The sequence below is a fragment of the Procambarus clarkii genome, chromosome 37 (assembly GCF_040958095.1).
Source record: "Procambarus clarkii isolate CNS0578487 chromosome 37, FALCON_Pclarkii_2.0, whole genome shotgun sequence".
Lineage (NCBI taxonomy): Eukaryota > Metazoa > Arthropoda > Malacostraca > Decapoda > Cambaridae > Procambarus > Procambarus clarkii.
Window position 1 is genome coordinate 23,745,105 of NC_091186.1, and position 15,217 is coordinate 23,760,321.

The 15,217-nt window shown below is 47.8% G+C and overlaps 1 protein-coding gene across 1 annotated transcript in view; it reads left to right on the top strand.

Moving 5' to 3' along the window:
• RhoGAP100F (Rho GTPase activating protein at 100F) overlaps positions 1–15,217 on the top strand; it is a 424,062-nt gene that overhangs the window by 29,395 nt on the left and 379,450 nt on the right. The window lies entirely within an intron of this gene.

Here is a 15,217-nt window from a genome sequence, read left to right on the forward strand (position 1 = left end):
GTCTCCAGCCATGACAGAGGGGGGACATGCCTACTAGGAGTCTCCAGTCATGACAGAGGGGGGACATGCCTACTAGGAGTCTCCAGTCATGACAGAGGGGGGACATACCTACTAGGAGTCTCCAGTCATGACAGAGGGGGGACATGCCTACTAGGAGTCTCCAGTCATGACAGAGGGGGAACATTCCTACTAGGAGTCACCAGCTATGACAGAGGGGGGACATACCTACTAGGAGTCTCCAGCCATGACAGAGGGGGGACATACCTACTAGGAGTCACCAGCTATGACAGAGGGGGGACATACCTACTATAGGAGTCTCCAGTCATGACAGAGGGGGGACATACCTACTAGGAGTCACCAGCTATGACAGAGGGGGGACATACCTACTAGGAGTCTCCAGTCATGACAGAGGGGGACATACCTACTAGGAGTCTCCAGTCATGACAGAGGGGGACATGCCTACCAGGAGTCTCCAGTCATGACAGAGGGGGACATGCCTACCAGGAGTCTCCAGTCATGACAGAGGGGGACATGCCTACCAGGAGTCTCCAGTCATGACAGAGGGGGACATGCCTACCAGGAGTCTCCAGTCATGACAGAGGGGGACATGCCTACCAGGAGTCTCCAGTCATGACAGAGGGGGACATGCCTACTAGGAGTCTCCAGTCATGACAGAGGGGGGACATGCCTACCAGGAGTCTCCAGTCATGACAGAGGGGGACATACCTACCAGGAGTCTCCAGTCATAACAGAGGGGGACATGCCTACCAGGAGTCTCCAGTCATGACAGAGGGGGGCATGCCTACCAGGAGTCTCCAGTCATGACAGAGGGGGACATGCCTACCAGGAGTCTCCAGTCATGACAGAGGAGTCGTCCAGATCAGTGCGGGGCTCTCTACATATAGGATCATGACATGAGATCATGAGGACATGCGAGGATGTTGGGCCGGATGTATCTTTGTAAGGGTGTAGGGCGAGGTGTATCCTGGTAAGGGTGTAGGGCGGGGTGTATCCTGGTAAGGGTGTAGGGCGGGTGTACCCTGGTAAGGGTGTAGGGCGGGGTGTACCCTGGTAAGGGTGTAGGGCGGGGTGTACCCTGGTAAGGGTGTAGGGTGGGGTGTACCCTGGTAAGGGTGTAGGGCGGGGTGTACCCTGGTAAGGGTGTAGGGCGGGGTGTACCCTGGTAAGGGTGTAGGGCGGGGTGTACCCTGGTAAGGGTGTAGGGTGGGGTGTACCCTGGTAAGGGTGTAGGGCGGGGTGTACCCTGGTAAGGGTGTAGGGCGGGGTGTACCCTGGTAAGGGTGTATGGCGGGGTGTACCCTGGTAAGGGTGTAGGGCGGGGTGTACCCTGGTAAGGGTGTAGGGCGGGGTGTACCCTGGTAAGGGTGTAGGGCGGGTGTACTCTAAGTATATTGATCTGTATGGGAGAGCGGCTGAGGAGAACTCCGCCCTCCACGGCCGCCTTCCAGTACCGTCTGCCACGGCCCTCTTACTATTGTCTGCCACTGTCACTACTGTCTGCCACTGTCACTACTGTCTGCCACTGTCACTACCGTCTGCCACTGTCTCTCACAACTGTCTGCCACTGTCTCTCACAACTGTCTGCCACTGTCTCTTACTACCGTCTGCCACTGTCACTATTGTCTGCCACTGTCACTATTGTCTGCCACTGTCACTACTGTCTGCCACTGTCACTACTGTCTGCCACTGTCTCTCACAACTGTCTGCCACTGTCTCTTACTACCGTCTGCCACTGTCACTACTGTCTGCCACTGTCACTATTGTCTGCCACTGTCACTATTGTCTGCCACTGTCACTACTGTCTGCCACTGTCACTACTGTCTGCCACTGTCTCTCACAACTGTCTGCCACTGTCTCTTACTACCGTCTGCCACTGTCACTACTGTCTGCCACTGTCACTATTGTCTGCCACTGTCACTATTGTCTGCCACTGTCACTACTGTCTGCCACTGTCTCTTACTATCGTCTGCCACTGTCTCTCACTACTCTCTGCCACGGCCCTCTTACTACTGTCTGCCACTGCCTCTTCATACTGTCTGCCAGTGTCTCCTAATGCCACTGTAAGAGACAGTGGCATCCATCTAACCACAAATGTTAAAGCAATAACGCAAACACTCGAACATTATCATCGACAAATATGTGATCAGTCGCGTGGCGGGTCATGTAGGAATACTAGGGAATGACACTGCGGAGGAAGTGACAAAATTTGCAACCGAGAGGTGTAACGTAGATATTTAGGTGCAGCTGTGTGTGTAGTATAGATTAAGGGAGTGTTCAGAGCTGGAACAATCCAGAAGATGTGCAGTGGCCATAACACAGCCGCTGCAACGTCAGGATCTGTGGGGGGGATGGAACAAGTGTTCTTTGAAGTATGAACCACTTATTTTGATTGCCACTGCTGTTGCTTCTTGCTACCACTGTCTAGCGGTGCTGGTTTCTGCTACTGTCTAGCGCTGCTGGCTTCCGCTACTGTCTAGGGCTGCTGGCTTCTACTACTGTCTAGGGCTGCTGGCTTCTACTACTGTCTAGGGCTGCTGGCTTCCACTACTATCTAGGGCTGCTGGCTTCCACTACTGTCTAGGGCTGCTGGCTACTGCTACTATCTAGGGCTGCTGGCTACTGCTACTGTCTAGGGCTGCTGGCTTCCGCTACTGTTTAGGGCTGCTGGCTTCCACTACTGTCTAGGGCTGCTGGCTTCTACTACTATCTAGGGCTGTTGGCTTCTACTACTGTCTAGGGCTGCTGGCTTCTACTATTGTCTAGGGCTGCTGGCTTCCACTACTATCTAGGGCTGCTGGCTTCCACTACTGTCTAGGGCTGCTGGCTTCTACTACTGTCTAGGGCTGCTGGCTTCTACTACTGTCTAGGGCTGCTGGCTTCCACTACTATCTAGGGCTGCTGGCTTCCACTACTGTCTAGGGCTGCTGGCTTCTACTACTGTCTAGGGCTGCTGGCTTCCACTACTATCTAGGGCTGCTGGCTTCCACTACTGTCTAGGGCTGCTGGCTTCCACTACTGTCTAGGGCTGCTGGCTTCCACTACTGTTTAGGGCTGCTGGCTACTGCTACTGTTTAGGGCTGCTGGCTACTGCTACTGTCTAGGGCTGCTGGCTTCCACTAATGTCTGTTTCTTCCGATGCTGTCCTCTGCAGTTCGTTTCCCTCAACTGTTTGCAAATTATAATGTGTTGCCTCTGCCGTCTGCTTCTGTCTCAATTCCTCTCCTGTAAACCATCTACATCATCTGAAGACTTTCTGCAGTGCTGCTGATCTCAAAGGCACCTCGTTCGTGCAGACAGACTGCAGTGCTGCTGATCTCAAAGGTACATCTTCCCTGCAGACTGTCTGCAGTGCTGGTGATCTCAAAGGCACATCTTCCCTGCAGACTGTCTGCAGGGAAGACAGTGAAGACAGGGAAGACAGCACTTGTCTGCAGTGCTGGTGATCTCAAAGGCACATCTTTTTTAGTCAGATCGTGTGCAAATTAGTTATCGGTTTGCCCTCATGTATTCCTCTTTTGCAATATTGCCGTGAAGCGGTGTTTTAAACGAGTTCTACAGCATTGATATTTCCTCTACACCTCTCCGTGTGTAACATCGTCTTCGTTGGAATTATTCTATCATGCAATTAACTAATTTAACAAGCTGCAGGATTTAATAAACAAAGTTCAGTTTTTTTAACATTATTTCATATAACTAACATCTTTTTTCCCGTATCTCCTTCCTCTTTATCTTGCGTCTCTCTCTTTCTCTCCTCCCACTGTCCTTCCTCTCTCCTCCCTCTCTCCTTTCTCTCTCTCTCTCCTCTTTCTACCTCTCTCCATCCTTCCTCTCTACCTCCTTCGCTTCCTCCTTCCCTCTGGTGCCCTCTAGGTCTACCAATGTGTTACTAGGAAGTGGGCTTTTAGTATGATAAACTAGTGTAGCAAAACAGGGAATGCTGAAACCTAAAATTTGCTAGATTAGTTGGTGACTGCTTCATTAAGCAACATATGATGGACCAAACACAAGAAAGTAGTCTTAGATAACACTTAATAAATAACAACGATATAGGCAGTGAGTTATGGAACAGCGATCGTTAGGATATAAGATTTAACAGCATAGGAACTCTACGCGAGAGAGATCAGTTTGGGTGCCAGAGTTCCCCTGAGCGTGTTATGAACGATTAATTATTTTGTTTGAGGGATACTTGGACGGTGGGAGGCGGGGGGCTGTCCTTGGTTCATGACTGGTGTGTGTATCTCGCGGTGGGTGACATTACAATGACGGTGGGAGGCGGGGGGCTGTCCTTGGTTCATGACTGGTGTGTGTATCTCGCGGTGGGTGACATTACAATGACGGTGGGAGGCGGGGGGCTGTCCTTGGTTCATGACTGGTGTGTGAGTCTCGCGGTGGGTGACATTACAATGGGTTATGATACAGACTCAAATTATAACGCGTTTAAAAAATATTTTCAGTAAAGTACAAGAAGCATACTATATAAATTTGGTGGAATAACAATGACCAGACAGATAGCCATAAACAAAACAGTCTATCTAGAGCAACAGTTTGTCAAATCAGCGAGAATTGTTACAAAATAATTAAGAAACATTAAAATAAATTAAGAAGTACGAATAGATTTTTTTTTGCCTTTAGGATAGGCAAAGAGAAAGCATAAAGTTGATTTTTATCAGGATATATCAGAAGATTAAGGAGGAAACTCGCTCATTGAAAAACGAGACAGTTCAGGTAAAGTTCAGGTAACTAATAATGCTGGAGAAATTGGCTGGAATTTTAAGTCTGTCGTTACGACCTTTGTATTATGCCACCAGGGATGAATATATTAAACAAATAGACACATTAAAGTTCAAGTCTGGAGGGCGAGACGAAGTATTTACCCGGGTGCTTATAGAATGTAAAGCTTAGTAAAGCTTTGTCTTGCATATTTAGTAAATCATTAGAGTCGAGCAGAGGTGCCAGAGACGTATAGGTGCCAGAGATGGTGCCAGAGATGGTGCCAGAGATGTATAAGAGAGGTGCCAGAGATGTATAGGTGCCAGAGATGGTGCCAGAGATGTATAAGAGAGGTGCCAGAGATGTATAAGGTGCCAGAGATGTATAAGAGAGGTGCCAGAGATGTATAAGGTGCCAGAGACGTGGAGGGTTGTTAATGAGGTGCCGATTTTTCTGGAGGGAGTTAGATGAACTACGTCAGAGTATTGTCCAATATACTTAACGTTTCTTGCAGAAAAAATTACTTGAATCGATAATTGCAAAAGCTATTCATTTACATGTCGATAAACATAGATTAATATAGGATTCATAACATGGTTCTACTAGGTTCCACATGGTTCTACTAGACTTCTAAACTCAACCAAAGATTAACAGATGCAGTTTAAGGCTGAAGAATGTAGGTTCTGAGTCTAGGTAATGAGTGTTGCCAGATATCAGTTGGACAAATGTTGAAATTACACAATAATGTGAAATACATCTGGGAGTCATAATTAGTATAGATGTTAAGCCACAAATATGAGTGCATCGTTGCATGGAATAAAGTGTATAGGAAACTGGGATTTACCTCTAGAGGATTTAGCAATATATCTAGCATTCTTCTTCAGCTTCTTCTTGCTCTAGTTAGATTATGAAGTTCACTTTTGGTCTCCGTACTGTAGAATGAATATAACTTGAACTTAACATGTACAGAGAAGAGTTACAAAGCTAATCCCAGGATTAAGAAACTTCCCATATGTAGAGAGATTCAAAATGCATAAATTACATTCTTTAGAAAGGTGAGTAGTAAGTGGGGACATGTGTGTGTGTGTGAAGGGATGACAAGCTATAACAAACAAAGTTATAAATTTGCTTTTAAATATATCAACTCAAAATAGAACATGAGATAGTGAGCATGAATTGAATAAGTTTAAATTCAGTAAATTTCTGGGTAAATATTAGGTTAGGAAATGGGTTTGTAATTTTGTGGCACAAATTACCTGGTGACATAAAACACGCGGGATAACTAGATGGTCTGACGCGCAGGATGGTCACATACATGAATGAAACTGGGTGGATGTAATTACCAGGTGCCTCGCATGGACCCATAGCCCTTCTTGAGCGTCTCTATTATGCTCTTGACGCATCCCCTAACCTTAGAGGGCTCACCACCGGAACGGAAAGCTTAGGCGAGCCTCAAGGCAGAATGGCCAAGGTATAGTTTGCTAAACACAAAAATATCGTATCTTCACTCGAGACGAACCAAATGCCTCAACCACACGGTAGAGCGCCACACTTGGCAGCAGGACGATACCACCAAACATGCTGCTAAGGCAACCAAGGAGGGTTTCAGGGCAGGTAAGAAGACTGAAGGCATAAAGTCTCTGAAACAAACAGGAACTGCAAATAGCTGCAGTAGAGGACTGATAGAGGCCTGATAGAGGCCTGGCAGAGGCCTGGCAGAGGCCTGGCAGAGGCCTGGCAGAGGCCTGGCAGAGGCCTGGCAGAGGCCTGGTAGAGGCCTGGCAGAGGCCTGGCAGAGGCCTGGCAGAGGCCTGGCAGAGGCCTGGCAGAGGCCTGGCAGAGGCCTGGCAGAGGCCTGGCAGAGGCCTGATAGAGGCCTGATAGAGGCCTGGTAGAGGCCTGGTAGAGGCCTGGCAGAGGCCTGGCAGAGGCCTGGCAGAGGCCTGGCAGAGGCCTGGCAGAGGCCTGGCAGAGGCCTGGCAGAGGCCTGATAGAGGCCTGGCAGAGGCCTGATAGAGGCCTGGCAGAGGCCTGGCAGAGGCCTGGCAGAGGCCTGGTAGAGGGCTGGCAGAGGCCTGGTAGAGGCCTGGCAGAGGCCTGGTAGAGGCCTGGTAGAGGCCTGGTAGAGGCCTGGTAGAGGCCTGGCAGAGGCCTGGCAGAGGCCTGGCAGAGGCCTGGTAGAGGCCTGGCAGAGGCCTGGCAGAGGCCTGGCAGAGGCCTGGCAGAGGCCTGGTAGAGGCCTGGCAGAGGCCTGGCAGAGGCCTCATAGAGGGGCCTGGCAGAGGCCTGGCAGAGGCCTGGCAGAGGCCTGATAGAGGCCTGATAGAGGCCTGGCAGAGGCCTGATAGAGGCCTGGCAGAGGCCTGATAGAGGCCTGGCAGAGGCCTGGTAGAGGCCTGGCAGAGGCCTGGTAGAGGCCTGGCAGAGGCCTGATAGAGGCCTGATAGAGGCCTGGCAGAGGCCTGATAGAGGCCTGGCAGAGGCCTGATAGAGGCCTGGCAGAGGCCTGATAGAGGCCTGGCAGAGGCCTGGCAGAGGCCTGATAGAGGCCTGGCAGAGGCCTGGCAGAGGCCTGGCAGAGGCCTGGCAGAAGCCTGGCAGAGCCTCACCATGGGGGAAACACCCAGCGTCTGGTGGTGTCTGTGGGTCGCATACTTCAGGCAGTCATCGCATGCAAAGGATTTGCAACCAAATACTAAATATATATTTTACGTATGTGTTAATGTGCCCAGTTACGTTTGTCCCCTAAAATGGTGGAGGTAACTATGCATAAAACAATGCTACAATTCTCACACGGCTCACCGATTTAGTTGTAAATACCTTCAAATGATAGCAGTGAGTCTGAGCCTTAACCTCATAAACGTTGCTCGTTCGTGCTCGTGTCCGTTCGTGCTCGTGTCCGTTCGTGCTCGTGTCCGTTCGTGCTCGTGTCCGTTCGTGCTCGTGTCCGTTCGTGCTCGTGTCCGTTCGTGCTCGTGTCCGTTCGTGTCCGTGTCCGTTCCTCCATGTACCGTGGTGTCCGGTGCACTACGGCATCCCTGGCCACATACTCGCGCTACAGTTTTCACATCAGCTTGAAGAACACTGATGTCAGGTGCGGGTGTGGTGGAGGAATGGTTGTGGATGATGGTTCGGGTGACGGTCAGGTGTGTGGGTGTGGTGTCTGGTAGTGGTTGTACGAGTGTGTGGATGAGCGTTGGGGTTTTGTTTCTTACAACCAAGGGTTCATATTACTCAACAGTGACTTCATATCTTTCATAGCCAGCCTGTTAGGCAAATGACATTGGCTTAAAGAGTTATTTTCTTTAAGGACGACGGTCTTGCTTCATGCAGGTCGGCGTTCAATCTCCGACCGTCCAAGTGGTTGGGCACCATTCCTTTCCCCCGTCTCATCCCAAATCCTTATCCAGACCCCTTCCCAAGTGCTATATAGTCGTAATGGCGTGGTGCTTTTCCTCTGATAGTTCATCATATGGCAACTGATGAAAATGACTATATTTTTATCAGTTACCAAAACAGCACTTGTATTATTATCCATAACAGCGTCTTTTGCCATCATTTAACAAAAGAACACAAGACCTTCGCCCACGTCACTCCACCCACCTTACCACAAGTTATTATCATTAATACAAGCGCTCAAAACGTCAAGGTCACTGAATGCTTACCATCCAGGAACCAGATTCACGAAGCAGTTACGCAAGCACTTACGAACCTGTGCATCGTTTCTCAATCTTTTGGCGGCTTTGTTACAATTATTAAACAGTTAATGAGCTCCGAAGCACCAGGAGGCTGTTTATAACAATAACAACAGTTGATTGGGAAGTTTTCATGCTTGTAAACTGTTTAATAAATGTAACCAAAGCCGTCATAAATTGAAGAAAGATGCACATGATCGTAAGTGCTTGCGTAACTGCTTCGTGAATCTGGCCCCAGATCCCCCAGGTCATGTTGGAATACTTGGGAATGACATTACACGTGAAACTGCAAAATTGACAAATAATAGGAAAAATGCAGACATTTGCATCCCACAAAGCTTAGCACAGATTATTAAAGCAGACAAGAGTTTAAACAACGCTGATGTATAGTGAGCATAATGCAGCAGCTACTATGCCAGAATTTGATGCATGGTACAAGAATTACACAAACTACGAACCATGTTGTTGAAAAAGCCAGAATAGAAGATCACAGTAACAGCCTTAAATACCCATTTATATAGGGAAATATTCTTCCAGGACTCAGAAGAAGAGAGGTCCACTGGAACGTTGCGTAAAACAGTGAAAATCAAATCACAGAACCAAGATTAAACAACACAGAAGTAATAAGATACATTGTACAACTTTACTGAAATCAAGATACAAGTCCTGAACACTCATTCGACGTCTAAGTAATATTGGTAAGGACATTTAGAAGGTCAGCCAGAGACTTGGGGCCCACGCGGGACCATCCTTGCGACAGGGTTCTCCACTCTTCAGCTTAGTCCAAAGGCGACACGTCGCCTTGCCTTCCCCAACAACGACACGTCGCCTCAACTTCTCCAACGGCGACACGTCGCCTCGCCTTTCCCAAAGGCGACAGGTCGCCTCGTCTTCCCCAACGGGTTATACAGGTCTCCTTAGGGCTGCACCGGCACGAACTTTACCCTTGGGATCAATTTGAGAAAATATTCACTTACCGAGGCCGTGCTCGGGAGATCAGCGGGTGGGGGCGAGGTTGGTGGGGGTGCTGAGGAGGGGAGTAAAGTCGGCTGAAGGACCGTGGGAGGTGGTATAGAGGGACGGGATTGGGGGGGGGGATTAACTGGAGGGGTCAGAACTGCATAAATGTGCCGTCTAGACACCCCCCGCCCCAGGAAGCCAGGGGGAGGTGATGGCGACCTGCCCGGGGGGCCCCCAGCACCTACCCGGGGCCCCCAACACCCACCCGGGGCCCCCAACACCCGGCCGGGGCCCCCACCAGCCTCCTGCCAGCGGCGCCGTAGTGGCTGCCGGCACCCACCATCAGCAGAGCACGCCCTACTTCTCTCGTGGTGGCGCTTCCAGCACTCTTGTTGGTGGCGAGGATGCCGCCTCCAGGGGTAACGTGAGCGGGGAGCTTTTATACTAATGACACGCAATGTCGTTAATGTAATATGGGCAGGACATTATTAAAGTGTCTACGGAGGCCAGCACAGATTTAGAGCCTTTGATAGCCTGAGCATTTTGAGTTGTATAGACCCGGAAGAGACACCTCTCTCTCTCTCTCTCTCTCTCTCTCTCTCTCTAATCGATTGTGTCGGATATTATATATATAAATATGTATATATGTATATAATTCACGAGACCCATGCCAACATTGCACCACCATGGGACACACAAACACCCATGTTTGTATTGATCTATCTGTTGGTCTTGGAACTGTTTTGTAACCCCTCGTCCCGTGCTCCGTCGGGCATCGTCAGACGTGTTGACGAACTGGACGAGGGCGCTGCCTGGGACCGCGTTCACAAACCCCACTTGAGGTTGGGATCCAATGTCGATCTGCCATGGCGGCAAGTTGGAAAAACCTTAAGGTTTTGTCTAGAGTTTATTTACATACGGTTCTTGCGAGTTTCTAGTTCCCTCGCCTGCCGGCAGACAGCAGCAGTAGTGGTATCAAAGGCTTTGATAACACTGTGGGAAATTATTTCTCCTTGGATCGCCTGGCCAATCACACTGCAGCATTTGGCAACGAAGTGGCCAATAACGTAAGATTTGTACCAACTGTGTCTGTTTAGCAAGTGGTCGTAGAGGAGTAGTTACAATGTATATTAGACACATTTAAAACAATATAAGCATATAAATATATTGTTCAATTTGAAGCTACATTTGTAGCGCAATCTCGCCAAAAGCAATTATTTACTGGGTTAAGAAAATGGCGCCCAACTTGCAAGCTATTATCTAAACCACGCAATATGAAATATTCCGGGGTTTAGGGAACATGGGGTTTTAATGAATGACTCGGCATTCATTTAGGGAATATGGTGTTTTAATGAATGACTCGGCATTCATTTAGGGAATATGGTGTTTTAATGAATGACTCGGCATTCATTTAGGGAATATGGTGTTTTAATGAATGACTCGGCATTCATTTAGGGAACATGATGTTTTAATGAATGACTCGGCATTCATTTAGGGAACATGATGTTTTAATGAATGACTCGGCATTCATTTAGGGAACATGATGTTTTAATGAATGACTCGGCATTCATTTAGGGAACATGGTGTTTTAATGTTCGGCATTCATTATTATTCATTCAATAATAATGGAACATTGGCAGATGTGGAACATTGCCTTGTGTGGAACACGCGTGGAACACTCTCAAGAATTGTATTGCCTTCTGCACCCTTAAGAATAGCATTGCCTCCTTCATCTTCAAGAATAGCATTGCCTTCGCATTCTAAAGATCTGAACTCGATATTTATTTTTTTTCCCCGATTGTTGAGTATTGAGGCAGGAGACTTCAAGAGACCTTCATGATCCATGGTGCTATTGTTGGCAACCGATGCATACCCCAATGTCCAAATTTTAAAATGTCGACACTGACAGCTTCCTTCTTTTAGAATGCCTCTTGCCATTCTCACTGTCTGGGCTCCTAGCAACAATGATAGACAGGAGAGGAGGAGCTGTAATTTCACATTTGTAGAGAGGTTTAACGGTACATGTTGATCAAACCACACACTAGAAAGTGAAGGGACGACGACGGTTCGGTCCGTCCTGGACCATTCTCAAGTCCGTCCAGGACGGACTGAAACGTCGTCGTCGTCCCATTCATTTTCTAGTGTGTGTGTTTGGTCAACATATTTCAGCCACGTTATTGTGACTCCTGCTTAACGGTACATCTCTCATTGGTGTCCGAAGCCTCACCAGTAAGTCCTGCAGGGACGTAAGTAAGAAAGAGACAAGCAGGGAACAATGCATTCATCTCAGTAACAACATAACGTATACGTTTCTGGTAGAAGGAAAGGTCCGCCAAGCACCCTACCAGATGGCAGTTCTTCAACTGTTTGTTGCCTGAGCTTTGCGTCAGCGTAATCTGCTCGGGGTAATGGCTCGTGAACGTGACTCAGCCTAGTAGCAAATCCACTTGTTGTGGAGAAGAGCGGATTTGCTACTAGGTAAATTACTTTTTGAACACTCTGATAGATCACACTGATGCATCAAAACAAAACACGATTGTCTATCTGAAAAAATAAGCAATGTTTCACCTGAAAGATGAACCGTGCATAAAACCCCTCCAGAAAGGTTCACGCAATTCACTTGCAACTTTCTCATCAACCACCAGAATGTCGGCAGTGGTTCTCTAGTCGGAACAACAAGGTAATGGAAGAAAAATACAATCAGTTCGTCCACCTTCTCAAACTGACACAGACAGCTTTGATGAGGGCTAGCGTGGACCGGCTTTCAGATTGGCTGAAGACCAAGTACACCTGAAGATATTCCAGAGTGCAGGTGATGAGTCACAATAACGTGGCTGAAGTATGTTGACCAGACCACACACTAGAAGGTGAAGGGACGACGACGTTTCGGTCCGTCCTGGACCATTCTCAAGTCGATTGAGAATGGTCCAGGACGGACTTGAAACGTCGTCGTCCCTTCACCTTCTACTGTGTGGTCTGGTCAACGATATTCCAGAGTTTAATGAGGCATTTCGAGCAGTATTTGAGCGCTACCAGAGCACGTTATGTTATGCTCAAGAACGAATTATGAGGAAGAATTTAGAAATATGCTCGTGGCTTGACTTCATAATTTACAGCAAGAGAGAGAGAGGATCACTGCCAGCATTGTAAGTAATTTACATTCATAGGGACGTGTGTTCATCAAGCATTTACACAACCAATTACGGAACCTGTACATCCTAACGTTAATCATGGCGGCTTTGTTAACATTTATTCAGCAGTTAAAGAGCTCTGAAAGCACTACGAGGATGTTCGTAACAATAACAACCATGGATTACCTTGAGGTGCTTTCGGGGCTTAGCGTCCCCGCGGCCCGGTCGTCGACCAGGCCTCCTGGTTGCTGGACTGATCAACCAGGCTGTTGGACGCGGCTGCTCGCAGCCTGACTGGGACGCAGCCTGGGTTGTGAAGTTTCAAAAATATTAAACCGTATAATGAATGTAAACAAAGCAGTTGTGATTACGGAAAGATGAACAGGTTTCGTAAATGCTTGATGAAGCCTGGGGGGCCGTAACGGACATCAGGCTTGACCTATGTAGTATAATGCATCGTGCAGCTGAGACAAGAGCTGCAGGGGTCACTGCGACGGGCAAACTCAACAATGCAGCGGATACGCCCAGTTTACTACCACTCGGAGACCATGTATGGAGGAGACACTACGTCTCCTCCATACATGAGCACTGTGAATGGTGCTGCGGCTTAATGCCTCGGTTCTCAACGCTGTTCTCAGTTCGGCTCAGGCTTGGGATCGGACTACTGAAGAACACGGGTTATATATATATATATATATATATATATATATATATATATATATATATATATATATATATATATATATATATATATATATATATTTTCACAAATGTTCGCATTTGTGTTCCTCACGTGTGCCCCAAAGAATGAGGTGATTTGGTAAAATGCTATGCCCAAGATTACTATCCGAGTGCCGGCGGTGGGGTGGTTCAAATAGCCTTGGCTATCACCTCATTTTGTTCGGTCGTGATGGTCAAGTGGATTAAGGCGTCTTGTACATACCAGTTGCGTGGCTCCTGGGAGTATGGGTTCGAGTCACTTCTGGGGTGTGAGTTTTCAGTTGCATATTGTCCTGGGGACCATTCAGGCTTGTTCGCATATATATATATATATATATATATATATATATATATATATATATATAACTTTAGAACACTTTCCCAGCGGAGCACTTGTGGAGCGGGTTAAGGCGTACCTGTTATGCCAGTTGCTGGAAGGCTTCTGTGCTGGCTAGGGTTCGAGTCACCTGGTGGGAAAGTGTTCTAAAGTTGTATACTTCACTCTCGTGTTTAGGAGAGTTGTGCCTTAAATATATATATATATATATATATATATATATATATATATATATATATATATATATATATATATATATATATATATATATATATATATATATGCCCAAATTTTCTAAGCTTCGGAGAAGAACAAATTTAATCTAGAGAACACAGTCAAGAATTTCCGTATTGTTCATTTTTCTAACTTCTATGGAGTTAAATTACTTTTATGGAGTTCATTACCTGGAGTAATAAATTATTCACTTAAAATCTTAGAATTAGCTTTCAGATCACACAACACTTACATGATAACATTTCATGACGAGTTCTTCTTGGTCAACAGTGTATTTGTATCTTATCTTGAGGTTATCTTGAGATGATTTCGGGGCCTTAGTGTCCCCGCGGCCCGGTCCTCGACCAGGCCTCCACCCCCAGGAAGCAGCCCGTGACAGCTGACTAACACCCAGGTACCTATTTACTGCTAGGTAACAGGGGCATAGGGTGAAAGAAACTCTGCCCATTGTTTCTTGCCGGCGCCCGGGATCGAACCCGGGACCACAGGATCACAAGTCCAGTGTGCTGTCTGCTCGGCCGACCGACTCCCTTCTCTGCCTCTACTGTACGCTTCTCTGGCCAGGACTGGCCTCAGACGCCAAGACTTACAAGTCTGGGAGGTAGCTATAGCGATCAGCAAGGTGTCTGTGGTCGGTGATCTTCAGCGTCTCCGTGAGGGGAGCTGCGACATCACCTTCAGATCCACTGTCCTGGAGGCAGAAGAGCTCGTGAAATGTAATATAGTGTTATGTTCTGTCACGACTCTCTTGATCAGATCTACGCAGGTTATCCCCTTGTGTTCTTACGCTCTTTCACTTTCACAAATATACACTTACACATGCACAAAACACACACATACTTAAAACTCATACACTCTTACTATTAGTAACGAATTACACTGAATTAGTAACAAATTAGTTTTAAATTAGTAACACACACCCACTTCCAAAAAGAAAAAAGGGTAGACGAGGGAGAGGGAAAAATAAGGAGGACAGGGAAATGTGGCGCGGGTTCGATTCCCGCACGAGGCAGAAACAAATGGGCAAAAGTTTCTTTCACCCTGAATGCCCCTGTTACCTAGCAGTAAATAGGTACCTGGGAGTTAGTCAGCTGTCACGGGCTGGTTCCTGGGGGTGGAGGCCTGGTCGAGGACCGGGCCGCGGGGACACTAAAAAGCCCCGAAATCATCTCAAGATAACTCAAGAAGAATCAAGAAAGATAGATGAGAGAACTGAGGGAGAGGAGAGAGGGATAGGAGAGGAGAGGGCAGATGGAGGGGGGGGGGGGAAGGAATAGTCCTGGGAGCAGCAGGGACTTCCCTAATTTACCATACAACAGGCATAGGGCTGTCCTACTCCCCTGAACTAGAGTCTCAGACCTAACTTAGAGCTTTGGGGACTGAGCGCGGTCCGTGCTCAAATCTACGGG